Here is a 14,252-nt window from a genome sequence, read left to right as displayed (position 1 = left end):
GAGGAGTAAGACGTGGAGATCATTTTCCTCTCCACAGATACATCAAAAATACATCTACATGTGGAACAACTCCTACAGAACACCTACTGAATGCTGGCAGAAGACCTCAGACTTTCCAAAGGGTAAGAAAATCCCCATGTACCTGGGTAGGGCAAAAGAAAAAAGAAAAAACAGAGACAAAAGAAGAGGGACAGAACCTGCATCTCTGGGAAGGAGCTGTGAAAGAGGAAAGGTTTCCACACACTAGGAAGTCCCTTCACTAGTGGAGGCAGGGGGTGGGCAGTGGGGGGAAGCTTCGGAGCCATGGAGGAGAGCACAACAATGGGGGTGCAGAGGGCAAGGCAGAGAGATTCCCGCATAGAGGATTGGTGCCGACAAGCACTCACCAGCCTGAGATGCTTGTCTGCTCACCCACTGGGTGAGCAGGCAAGCTGAGGTTCGCGCTTTGGAGGTCAGACCCCAGGGAGAGGACTGGGGTTGGCTGCGTGAACATGGCCTGAAGGGGGCTAGTGCACCACAGCTAGCTGGGAGGGAGTCAGGGAAAAAATCAGGACCTGCCAAAGAGACAAGAGACCATTGTTTTGGGGTGTGTGAGGAGAGGGGATTCCTTCCCTCTGTGCCCACGGAAGGCAGATCACCATGTATGTAAATTCTAGAGGTAGGCATGAGCTGTGGCTATCAGCTCGGACCCCAGAGACAGACATGAAACACTAATGCTGCTGCCTCTGCCACAAAGAATCCTGTGTGCAAGCACTACAACTCCCACCCCCAGGAGGCTGTTCAGCACAACACTGCCAGGGTCCTGAGATCCAGGCACAACTTCCCTGGGAGAACACACGGCATGCCTCAGGCTGTTGCAATGTCACTTTGGCCTCTGCCACCACATGCTCACCCTGCATTCCAATTATGACCACCATAGCCCACCCTCGCTCCGGCATGAGAGAGCAAGAGAGCCCTAATCAGCTGCTGCTTTAACCCCCTCCTTTCTGGGCAGGGAACAGATGCCTGAGGGCAACCTACATACAGAGGTGGGGCCAAAAGAAAAGCTGAACCCGAGGAGCTGTGCGAACAAAGAAGAGAAAGGGAAACTTCTCCATGAAGCCTCAGGAGCAGTGGATTAAATCACCACAATCAACTTGATGAACCCTGTATCTGTGGAATAGCTGAAGAGACAATGAATATTCCCAATATTGGGTCAGTGGACTTTGGGAGCAACTGTAGACTTGGGGTTTGCTGTCTGCAACTGATTTGTTTCTGATTTTTATATTTACCTCAGTTTAGTTTTTAGTGCTTGTTATCATTGGTGAATTGTTTATTGGTTTGGTTGCTCTCTTATTTTTTTATTTTAAAATTTTTATTATTATTAATTTATTTAATTTAAAAATTTTTTCCTCCTATTTTTTCTTCCTTTTCTTCTGAGCTGTGTGGCTGACAGTGTCTTGGTGCTCCAGCAGGGGGTCAGGTCAGAGCCTCTAAGATGGGAGAGCTGAGTCCAGGACATTGGACCACCAAAGACCTCCTGGCCCCACATATCAATCGGCAAGAGATCTCCCAGAGATCTCTGTCTCAACACTAAGAGCCAGCTCCACCCACCAGCCAGCAAGCTCCAGGGCTAGATGCCCAGGCCAAACAGCTAGCAAGACAGGAACACGACCACACCCAATAGCAGAGAGGCTGCCTAAAATCATACTAAGTTCACAGACACTGCAAAACACACCACCGGATGTGTCCCTGTCCACCAGAAAGACAAGATCCACACCCAACAAACAGAACACAGGCACCAGTCCCCTCCATCAGGAAACCTACACAAGCCACTGAAAAAACCTCACCCACTGGGGGCAGACACCAAAAACAACAGGAACTACAAACCAGCAGCCTGCAAAAAGGAGACCACAAACACAGTAAGTTAAACAAAATGAGAAGATAGAGAAATATGCAACAGATGAAGAAGCAAGGTAAAAACCCACCAGACCAAAAAAATGAAGAGGAAATATGCAGTCTACCTGAAAAAGAATTCAGAGTAATGATAGTAAAGATGATCTAAAATCTTGGAATAAAATGAAAAAAATACAAGAAAAGTGTAACAGAGACCTAGAAGAACAAAAGAGCAAACAAAAAATGATGAACAACAAAGTAAATGAAATGAAATTAAAAATTCTCTCGAAGGAATCAATACCAGAATAACTGAGGCAGAAGAACAGATAAGTGACCTGGAAGATAAAATATTGGAAATAACTACCACACACAGAATAAACAAAAAGGAATGAAAAGAATTGAGGACAATCTCAGAGGCCTCTAAGACAACATTAAACACACTATCATCGAATTATAGGAGTCCCAGAAGAAGAGAAAGAGAAAGGGACTGAGAAGAAATTTGAAGAGATTATAGTTGAAAACTTCCATAACATGGTAAAAGAAGTAGTCAGTCAAGTCCAGGAAGTGCAGAGAGTCCCATAAAGGATAAATCCAAGGAAAAACATGCCAAGACACATATTAAACAAACTATCAAAAATTAAATACAAAGAAAAAATGTTAAAAGCAGCAAGGGAAAAGCAAGAAATAACATACAAGGGAATCCCCATAAGGTTAACAGCTGAACTTTCAGCAGAAACTCTGTAAACCAGAAGGGAGTGGCAGGACATATTTAAAGTGATGAAAGGCAGAAAACTACAACAAAGATTACTCTACCCAGAAAGGATCTCATTCAGATTTGACAGAGAAATTAAAACTTTACAGACAAGCAAAAGTTAAGAGAATTCAGCACCACCAAACCAGCTTTACAATAAATGCTGAAAGAACTTCTCTAGGCAGGAAACACAAGAAAAGGAAAAGACCGACAAAAACAAACCCAAAATAATTAAGAAAATGGTAATAGGAACATATATGTTGATAACTACCTTAAATGTAAATGGATTAAATGCTCCAACCAAAAGACATAGACTGGCTGAATGGATACAAAAACAAGAACTGTATAAATGCTGTCTACAACAGACCCACTTCAGACCTAGGGACACATACAGACTGAAAGTGAGGGGATGGAAAAAGATATTCCATGCAAATGGAAATCAAACGAAAGCTGGAGTAGCAGTTCTCATATCAGACAAAATAGACTTTAAAATTAAGACTATTACAAGAGACAAAGAAGGACACTACCTAACGATCAAGGGATCAATTCAAGAAGAAGATATAACAATTGTAAATACTTATGTACCCAACATAGGAGCACCTCAATACATAAGGCAAATGCTAACAGCCATAAAAGGGGAATCTGACAGTAACACAATCATAGAATGGGACATTAAATCTCCACTTTTGAGAGAGGAACTTCAAGATGGCAGAAAAGTAAGATGTGGAGATCACCTTCTTCCCCAAGTACATCAAAAAAAATCTACATGTGGAATAACTCCTACCAAACACCTACTGAAACCTGGCAGAATACCTCAGACCTCCCAAAAGGCAAGAAACTCCCTACGTACCTGGGTAGGGAAAAAGAAAATAGAAAAAACAGATAAAAGATCAGGGACAGGACCAGCACTAGTGGGAAGGAGCTGTGAAGGAGGAAAGGTTTCCACACACCAGGAAGCCCCTTCGCAAGCAGAGACTGTGAGTGCCAGAGGGGGGAAGCTTCGGAGCCACAGAGGAGAGCACAGCAACAGGGGTGCAGAAGGCAAAGCGGAGAGATTCCTGCACAGAGGATAGGTGCTGACCAGCACTCACCAGCCCGAGAGGCTTGTCTGCTCACTCTCCTGGGTGGGTGGGGGCTGGGAGTTGAGGGTCGGGCTTTGGATATCAGACACCAGAGAGAGGACTGGGGTTGGCTGCAGGAACACAGCCTGAAGGGGCTAGTGTGCCACAGCAAGCCGGGAGGGAGTCTGGGAAAATGACTGGAGCTGCTGAAGAGGTAAGAGACATTTGCTGGCCTGTTTGTTTCCTGGTGCGTGAGGGGAGGGGATTAAGAGCGCCACTTAAAGGAGCTCCAGAAACAGGCGTGAGCCGCGGCTATCAGCATGGACCCCAGAGACAGCCATGAGATGCTAAGGTAGCTGCTGCAGCCACTAAGGAGCCTGTGTGCAAGCACATCACTATCCACACCTCCACTCACGGGAGCCTGTGCAGCGCGCCACTGCCAGGGTCCTGTGATCCAGGGACAACTTCCCCGGGAGAACGCATGGCACGTCTCACACTGGTGCAACCGCACGCCAGCCTCTGCACCTCAGGCTCGCACCGCACTCCGTATCCCTCCCTCCCCCCATCCTGAGTGAGCCAGAGCCCCCGAATCAGCTGCTCCTTTAACCCCGTCCTGTCTGAGCAAATAAGAGATGCCCTCAGGTGACCTACACGTCTAGGCAGAGCCAAATACAAAGCTGAACCCAGGAGCTGTGCGAACAAAGAAGAGAAAGGGAAATATCTCCCAGCAGCCTCAGGAACAGCAGATTAAATCTCCACAGTCAACTTGATGTACCCTGCATCTGTAGAATACCTGAATAGACAATGAATCAACCCAAATTGAGGAGGTGGACTTTGGGAGCAACAATATATATCTTTTTTCCCCTTTTTCTCTTTTTGTGCGTGTTTATGTGTATGTCTGTGTGGGATTTTTTTCTGAATAGCTTTGCTTTGACCATTAGTCCAAGGGTTCTGTCTGTCCGTTTTTTTCTATTTTTTTTTTTTTTAGTATAGTTTTTAATACTTCTTATCATTGGTGGATTTGTTTTTTTGGTTTGGTTGCTCTCTTCTTTCTTTCTTTTTATCATTTTTCTAATTACTTAAAATTTTTTTTCATACTTAATTTTTATTTTAATAAATTTTTTATTTCATTTTATTTTATCTTTTTCTTCTCCCTTTTATTCTGAGCCATGCAGATGACAGTCCCTTGGGGCTCCAGCCAGTCATCAGGGCTGTGCCTCTGAGGTGGGAGACCCAAGTTCAGGACACTTGTCCACAAGAGACTTCCCAACTCCATGTAATATCAAATGGCAAAAATCTCCCAGAGATCTCCATCTCAAAGCCAAGACCCAGCTACACTCAAAGAACAGAAAGTTACAGTGCTGGACACCCTATGCCAAACAACTAGCAAGACAGGAACACAACCCCACCCATTAGCAAAGAGGTTGCCTAAAATCATAATAAGGCCACAGAAACCCCAAAACACACCACCAGACGTGGATCTGCCCACCAGAAAGACAAGATCCAGCCTCATCCACCAGAACACAGGCACTAGTCCCCTCCACCAGGAAGCCTACACAACCCACTGAACCAAACTTAGCCACTGGGGGCAGACAACAAAAAACAACGGGAACTACGAACCTGCAGCCTGTGAAAAGGAGACCCCAAACACAGTAAGTTAAGCAAAATGAGAATACAGAGAAACACACAACAGATGAAGGAGCAGGTAAAAACCCACCAGACCTAACAAATGAAGAGGAAATAGGCAGACTATCTGAAAAAGAATTTAGAATAATGATAGTAAGGATGATCCAAAATCTTGGAAAGAGAATGGAGAAAATACAAGAAACATTTAAAAAGCACCTAGAAGAACTAAAGAACAAACAAACAGTGATGAACAAAACAATAAATGAAATTTAAAATTCTCTAGAAGGGATCACTAGCAGAACAACTGAGGCAGAAGAACAGATAAGTGACCTGGAGATGAAATAGTGGAAATAACTACTGCAGAGCAGAATAAACAAAAAATAATAATAAATAAATAAAAGAATTGAGGCCAGTCTCAGAGACCTCTGAGACAACATTAAAAGCATCAGCATTTGAATTAAAAGGGTCCCAGAAGAAGAAGACCAAAGAAAGGGACTTAGAAAATATTTGAAGAGATTATAGTTGAAAAGTTCCCTAATATGGGAAAGGAAATGGTTAATCAAGTCCAGAAAGCACAGAGAGTCCCATAAAGGATAAATCCAAGGAAAAACATGTCAAGACATATATTAATCAAACTATCAAAAATTAAATAAAAAGAAAAAATATTAAAAGCAGCAAGGGAATAACAACAAATAACCTACAAGGGAATCTCCCTAAGGTTAACAGCTGATCCTTCAGCACAAATTCTGCAAGGCAGAAGGGAGTGGCAGGTCATATTTAAAGTGATGAAGGGAAAAACCTATAACTAATATTACTGTACCCAGCAAGGATCTCATTCAGATTTGATGGAGAAATTAAAACCTTTACAGACAAGCAAAAGCTAAGAGAATTCAGCACCACCAAACCAGCTGTACAACAAATGCTAAAGCAACTTCTCTAGGCAGGAAACCCAAGAGAAGGAAAAGACCTAGAATAAAAAAACCCAAAACAATTAAGAAAATGGTAAAAGGAACATATATGTCAATAACTACCTTAAATGTAAATGGATTAAATGCTCCAAACAAAAGACATAGACTGGCTGAATGGATACAAAAACAAGAGCCCTACATATGCTGTCTATAAGAGACCCACTTCAGACCTAGGGACACACACAGACTGAAAGTGAGGGGATGGAAAAAGATACTCCATGCAAATGGAAATCAAAAGAAAGCTGGAGTAGCAATTCTCATATCACACAAAATAGTCTTTAAAACAAAGACAATTACAAGAGCCAAAGAAGGACACCACATAATGATCAAGGGATCAATCCAAGAAGAAGATATAACAATTGTAAATATTTATGCACACAACATAGGAGCAACTCAATACATAAGGCAAATACTAAGAGCCATAAAAGGGGAAATCAACAGTAAAACAATCATAGTAGGAGACTTTAAAACCACACTTTCACCAATGAACAGATCATCCAAAATTAAAATAAATAAGGAAATACAAGCTTTAAATGATATATTAAAAAAGATGGACTTAATTGATATTTATAGGACATTCCATCCAAAAACAACAGAATACACTTTCTTCTCAAGTGTTCGTGGAACATTCTCCAGGATAGATCATATCCTGGGTCACAAATCAAGCCTTGGTAAATTTAAGAAAACTGAAATCATATCAAGTATCTTTTCTGACTACAACGCTATGAGACTAGATATCAATTAGAGGGAAAAATCTGTAAAACATACAAAAACATGGTGGCTGAACAATATACTACTTAATAACCAAGAGATCACTGAAGAAATCAAAGAGGAAATCAAAAAATACCTAGAAACAAATGACAATGAAAACTGATGGCCCAAAACTTCTGGGATGCCGCAGAAGTAGTTCTAAGAGGGAAGTTTACAGCAATACAATCCTACCTTAAGAAATAAGAAACATCTCAAATAAACAACCTAACCTTACACCTAAAGCCATTACAGAAAAAAGAAAAGAAACTCCAAAGTTAACAGAAAGAAAGACATCGTAAAGATCCGATCAGAAACGAATGAAAAAGGAATGACGGAAAAATAGCAAAGATCAATAAAACTGAAGCTAGTTCTCTGAGAAGATAAACAAAAGTGATAAAGCTTTAGCCAGACTCATCAAGAAAAAATGGGAGAAGACACAAATCAACAGAATTAGAAATGATAAAGGAGAAGTAACAACTGACACTGTAGAAATACAAATGATCATGAGAGATTACTACAAGCAACTACACTCCAATATAATGGACAGCTTGGAAAATGGACAAATTCTTAGAAAAGCACAAACTTCCAAGACTGAACCAGGAAGAAATAGAAAATATGAACTGATCAATCACAAGCACTGATATTGAAACTGTGATTAAAAATTTTTCAACAAAAAAAAACCCAGGACCAGATGGCTTCACAGGTGAATTATATCAAACATTTGAAGAAGAGCTAACACCTATCCTTCTCAAACTCTTCCAAAATATAGCAGAGGGAAGAACACTCCCAAACTCATTCTACAAGGCCACCGCACCCTTATAGCAAAACCAGACAAAGATGTCACAAACAAAGAAAACTACAGGACAATATCACTGATGAACATAGATGCAAAAATCCTCAAAATAATACTAGCAAACAGAAGCCAACAGCACATTAAAAGGCTCAAACACCATGATCAAGTGGGGTTTATCCCAGGGATGCAAGGATTCTTCAATATACACAAATCAATCAATGTGATACACCACATTAACAAACTGAAGAATAAAAACCATATGATCACCTCAATAGATGCAGAAAAAGCTTTTGACAAAACTCAACACCCATTTATGATAAAAACTCTCTAGAAAGTAGGTATAGAGGGAACATACCTCAACTTAATAAAGGCCATATACAACAAACCCACAGCCAGCATCATTCTCGATGGTGAAAAACTGAAAGCATTTCCTCTAAATAAGGAACAAGACAAGGTTGCCCACTCTCACCACTAGTATTCAGCATAGTTTTGGAAGTTTTAACCACAGCAATCAGGGAAGAAAAAGAAAGAAAAGGAATCCAAATTAGAAAAGAAGAAGTAAAACCGTCACTGTTTGCAGATGACATGATACTATACATAGAGTATACTAAAGATTCTACCGGAAAACTACTAGAGTTCATCAATTAATTTGGTAAAGTGGCAGGATACAACATTAATGCACAGAAATCTCTTGCATTCCCATACACTAATGATGAAAAATCTGAAAGAGAAATTAAGGAAACTCTCCCATTTACTACTGCAACAAAAAGAATAAAATACCTAGGAATAAACGTACCTAAGGAGGTAAAAGCCCTGTATGCAGGAAACCATAAGACATTGATGAAAGAAATTAAAGATGATACAAACATATGGACAGATATACCATATTTTTGGATTGGAAGAATCAACATTGTGAAAATGACTATACTATCCAAAGTAATCTACAGATTACATGAAATCCCTATCAAACTACAAATGGCATTTTTCACAGAACTGGAACAAAAAAATTCACAATTTGTATAGAAACACAAAAGACCCCCAATAGCCAAAGCCATATTAAGAAAGAAAACAGAGCTGGAGGAATCAGTCTCCCTGGTTTCATACTATACTAGAAAGCTACAGGAATCAAGAAAGTATGGCACTTGCACAAAAACAGAAATATAGATCAATGGAACATGATAGCCCAGTGGTAAACCCACAAACATATGGTCACCTTATCTTTGATAAAGGAGGCAAGAGTACACAATGTAGAAAAGACTGACTCTTCAATCAGTGATGCTGGGAAAACTGGACAGGTATATGTAAAGGAATGAAATTAGAACACTTCCTAACACTGTACAGAAAAATAAACTCAAGATGGATTAAAGACCTGAATGTAAGGCAGACACTATAAAACTCTTAGAGGAAAACATAGGCAGAACACTCTATGACATAAATCACAGCAAGATCTTTTTTGACCCATCTCCTAGAGTAATGGAAGTAAAAACAAAAATAAACAAATGGGAACTAATGAAACTTAAAAGGTTTTGCACAACAAAGGAAACCATAAACAAGATGAAAAGACAATCTTCAAAATGGAAGAAATAGGGCTTCCCTGGTGGTGCAGTGGTTAAGAGTCCGCCTGCTGATGCAGGGGACATGGGTTCGTGCCCCAGTCTGGGAAGATCCCACATGCCGTGGAGCAGCTGGGCCCATGAGCCATGGCCGCTGAGCCTGTACATCCGGAGCCTGTGCTCCACAACAGGAGAGGCCACAACAGTGAGAGGCCCAGGTACTGCAAAAAAAAAAAAAAGAATGGAAGAAATAGTTGCAAATGACACAGGAGTAATATCCAAAATATACAAGCAGCTCATGCAGCTCAATATCAAAAAATCAAACAACCCAATCCAAAAATGTGTGGAAGACCCAAATAGACATTTCTCCAAAGAAGATATACAGATTTCCAACAAACACATGAAAGGATGTGCAACATCACTAATCATTAGAGAAATTCAAATCAAAACCACAGTGGGGTATCTCTTCACACCAGTCAGAATTGCCATCCTCAAAAAATCTACAAACAATAAATGCTGGAGAGGGTGTGGAGAAATGGGGACCCTCTTGCACTGTTAGTGGGAATGTACATTGATACAGTTACTATGGAGAACAGTATGGAGCTTCCTTAAAAACTAAAAATAGAACTACCATAAGACCCAGCAATACCACTACTGGGCATATAGCCTGAGAAAACCATAATTCAAAAAGTGTCATGTACCAGAATGTTCACTGCAGCACTATTTACAATCGCCAGGACATGGAAGCAACCTAAGTGTCCATTGACAGATGAATGGATAAAGAAGATGTGGCACATATATTCAATGGAATATTACTCAGCCATAAAAAGAAATGAAATTGAGTTATTTGTAGTGAGGTGGATGGACCTAGAGACTGTCATATAAAGTGAAGTAAGTTAGAAAGAAAAACAAATACCATATGCTAACACATATATATGGAATCTAAAAAAAAAAAAAAATGGTTCTAATGAACCTAGAGACAGGACAGGAATAAAGACACAGACATAGAGAATGGAGTTGAAGACACAGGGAGGGATAAGGGTAAGCTGGGACAAAATGATTGAGTAGTATGGACATATATACACTACCAAATGTAAAATAGATAGCTAGTGGGAAGCAGCTGCATAGCACAGGGAGATCAGCTTGGTACTTTGTGACCACCTAGTGGGGTGGGGTAGGGAGAGTGCGAGGGAGGTGCAGTAGGGAGGGGATATGGGGATATATGTATGGATATAGCAGATTCACTTTTTTAAACAGCAGAAACTAACACAACATTGTAAAGCAATTATACTCCAATAAAAATGTTAAAAAAAACTCAACAACCTAACATGTGATGAAAGAACACAATTATGTGACTAAATTATATTTTTTAAAAAGCCGTTTGATTATAATCAAAATTGCTAATTTTGATTAATATGTTTTAGAGATTATATAATTTGGGACAAAATCTAATGATCTACATACACTTTCTTGGCTAGATGTGTACTGTTATTAATTTAACAACTTAGCTAACTTAGTTTCCTCTGTGAGGTCCATGAGACCCTGAACTCATCACAGACATAGATGATGACACAGAGCCAAATCTCAGCCCTCGATTTTGGTACTTTTGGACTCAATATCTCTTTAGGTGGATAATATCTTACTTACTGCTCTTTTGCATTTGATTCCTCTGTCGTAGATTGACCTAATATCCTTAATGATGTGAAGGGTCTTGTAAACTCAGTTAAATGCATTTGCTTGTATTTACAAAATATCCTTAAGGATGTGAAAACTCTTGTTAATGCAGTTAAATGCATTTGCTTGTATTTCTTGATGAACCTCGTCTACATGTTCCAAATTCCTAACCCATATAACTTTGAATGAATCAGTTAACCTCTTCATGCCTGAGCACTGTCATGAGGATGCTGGTCTTAAACATTTCCAAGGCTCCCTCCACCATTCTGGCCAATGTACTACATTCTCAGGTTTTCAGGCCTGTCCTCTGATTAGGATATAATTCCCTTATTTCTATACTTTGATGACTCTTTAAGTTTGAGATGTCTTTCTAACCCACTGTGGTTTACTCCTTTTCTTCCTCCTCTGCATTATGAGTGAATAGCTCATCCAGACCTGTGTATTAGGACCTATTATTCTGTGTTATGTGTGTGTGTGTTTATTCTTGGAGCTCCTCAAAAATAGGGACAAAACATTTTATCTTATATTCCTAGTGTGCAGTTATTGGTACATAATAGGCATGAAATGAATTAACAAATCATCAAATTAGTGTCCCTAATTTTATCATTTTTTCCTCTGCCTAGTTTTCAAACACCTTTTAAACAAAACACTGCTTAATTTTGAGAAAGTGGGTTTCTTCAAAATTTCTAAGACTCATTATTAAAAATGAGTTGTACTGACAGTTTGGTTACCATTTGGATTCCATACTATATGCACAGACTTACATATATACACACATATATGTATATATTTCATATATAGTTTTGATTGTTGTTGACATTGATTAGGACAGTATTGAAGTCCAAATTCATCTTCCTAACCTAATTGGTCAGTCTTTGTGTTTGTGTCCTAGGGACTAACTGCACATCTAAACCAACACTCTCTTATATACAATACATGCCCAGTTCAGTGTGGCTTCTTTTTTGAGAACAGTTATGTAAGTATGGAATAGATTTAGGGTATGATATATAGTGGGGTTTTTTTTAACAAAATTTAAGATGACCCAATTTTGAACACAGTTAAGAGGTTCTTGGACATATGAAGAATGCTCATGTTTGCCTCAGGGATATTAACTAAGAAAATAAAACCATATTTACTCCAAACATCATTGAAATTACATTTAAAGATGTCTCAGGGCTTCCCTGGTGATGCAGTGGTTGAGATTCCGCCTGCTGATGCAGGGGACATGGGTTCGTGCCCTGGTCCGGGAAGATCCCACATGCCACAGAGCGGCTGGGCCTGTGAGCCATGGCTGCTGAGCCTGCATGTCCGGAGCCTGTGCTCCACAACAGGAGAGGCCACAACAGTGAGAGGCCCATGTACCGAAAAAAAAAAAAAAAGATGTCTCAGCCAATTCATCATATACAGAAAAATCTCTTGAAAGGAACATTTGTGTTGTAGATTTATTTTATTTAGCTTTATGTGCCTAACTACAACTACATATAAAATAATTCCCTTGAAAGGGGACCTGAAAACAGGAAGAACAGAGCTTCCACAACAAGGCTAAAGGAACAGCATCAAGATGTATAGGAGAGGCAGAGATATGATATGGAAAAACACACACCCCAGCCAGAGAAATCCACAATCAGGAGGGATCACAAAGGTATAGATTTTTTCCCTGAGGAGGAAGGAACAAAAAAATCCCACTCTTAAAGGGCTCACTCACAGACTCACTTGACCTGAAAATCAGCACAAACACACCAGACTGAGAAGTGCATGGCCCAAAGGTGAAGGGAACACACTTACTAATTTTAAGGCATCTTCTGGAGGGGCAGGAAAAAGGTGGGACACTCCCTGGGACTTAGACACTGGTGGGAGAAATTTTTGCAATCTAAGGTTACCTTGCTAATGCCAGGGTTAGTGGGTGTCAGTTTGGAATTTTCCTTCTAACCTGATAACATCGGTGGGTGGGTGATAACATGGGACAGGACCCATGGAGAGTCCTGTCCACTCCTGAGCCTTGGCCAGGCCTCACAGCCAACCAAACAGTAGTACCACCCACCAGAGTGCCAGAAGTCATAGGCAGGCCTTGAAGCCAAGCCAGAGGCCAGCCCCATCCACCAGCATCCGTTAGTAGCAGACATAGTCCCACCACAACAGAAGAGCACACACAGCCCACATGGGGGTCTCCCCTTGAGTGCTTGGCTCTTGTGGCCATTCAGGATTGGATCTCTGAGCTCCATAAGACATTTCCTAAATAAGGTCAATCCTTGAAGATGCAGAGAGATAGCTAACTTGATACATATAAACAAACACAGAGAACTAGGCAAAATGAGGAGAGAGAAGAATATGTTCCTATCTAAAGAACAAGACAATACCACAGAAAAAAAGTGAACAAAATGGAGATAATCAGTTAATCTGACAAAGAGTTCGAAGTATGGTAATGGTAATAAAGATGCTCAATGAACTCAGAAGACTCTATGAACACACTGAGAACTTTGACAAAGAAATAGAAAATAGAAAACCAAATAAGTTATAAGTGATCTGAAAAATATAGTAGAAGAATATATAGTATATATTCAACAATAAACTGGATGAGATAGAAGAATGAAACTGGCAGCTGGAAGATAAAACAATGGGACTTACCCAGACAGCAGCAAAATGAAGAAAGAATTTAAAAAGTGAAGATACCTTAAGGGACCTTTGGTACAGCATCAAGTGGAATAATATTTACATTATAGGAGTCCTAGAAGAAGAAGAAGAGAGAAAAAGAACCAGAAAAATTATTTGAAGAAATAGTGGCAGAAAACTTTCCCAATCTGGGGAAGGAAACAGACATCCAGGTCCAGGAAGCCCAGAAACTTCCAAATAAGATGAATACAAAGAGAAGCACACCAAGATATATTATAATTAAAATTGCAAAAGTTAAGGATAGAGAGAGAATCATAAAAGCAGCAAGAGAAAAGGGAAACCCCATAAGGCTATGAGCAGATTTTTCAGCAGAGACTTAACAGGCCAGAAGGGAGTGGCATGACATATTCAAAATGTTAAAAGAAAAAAAATCTCCAACCAAGAATTCTCTCGGGCTTCCCTGGTGGCGCAGTGGTTGAGAGTCCACCTGCCAATGTAAGGGGAAGATCCCACATGCCATGGAGCAGCTGGGCCCGTGAGCCATGGCTGCTGAGCTTGCATGTCTGGAGCCTGTACTCCACAACGGGAGAG

This window comes from Pseudorca crassidens, chromosome 9, assembly GCF_039906515.1.
Source record: "Pseudorca crassidens isolate mPseCra1 chromosome 9, mPseCra1.hap1, whole genome shotgun sequence".
NCBI lineage: Eukaryota > Metazoa > Chordata > Mammalia > Artiodactyla > Delphinidae > Pseudorca > Pseudorca crassidens.
This window is presented reverse-complemented; position numbering follows the sequence as displayed.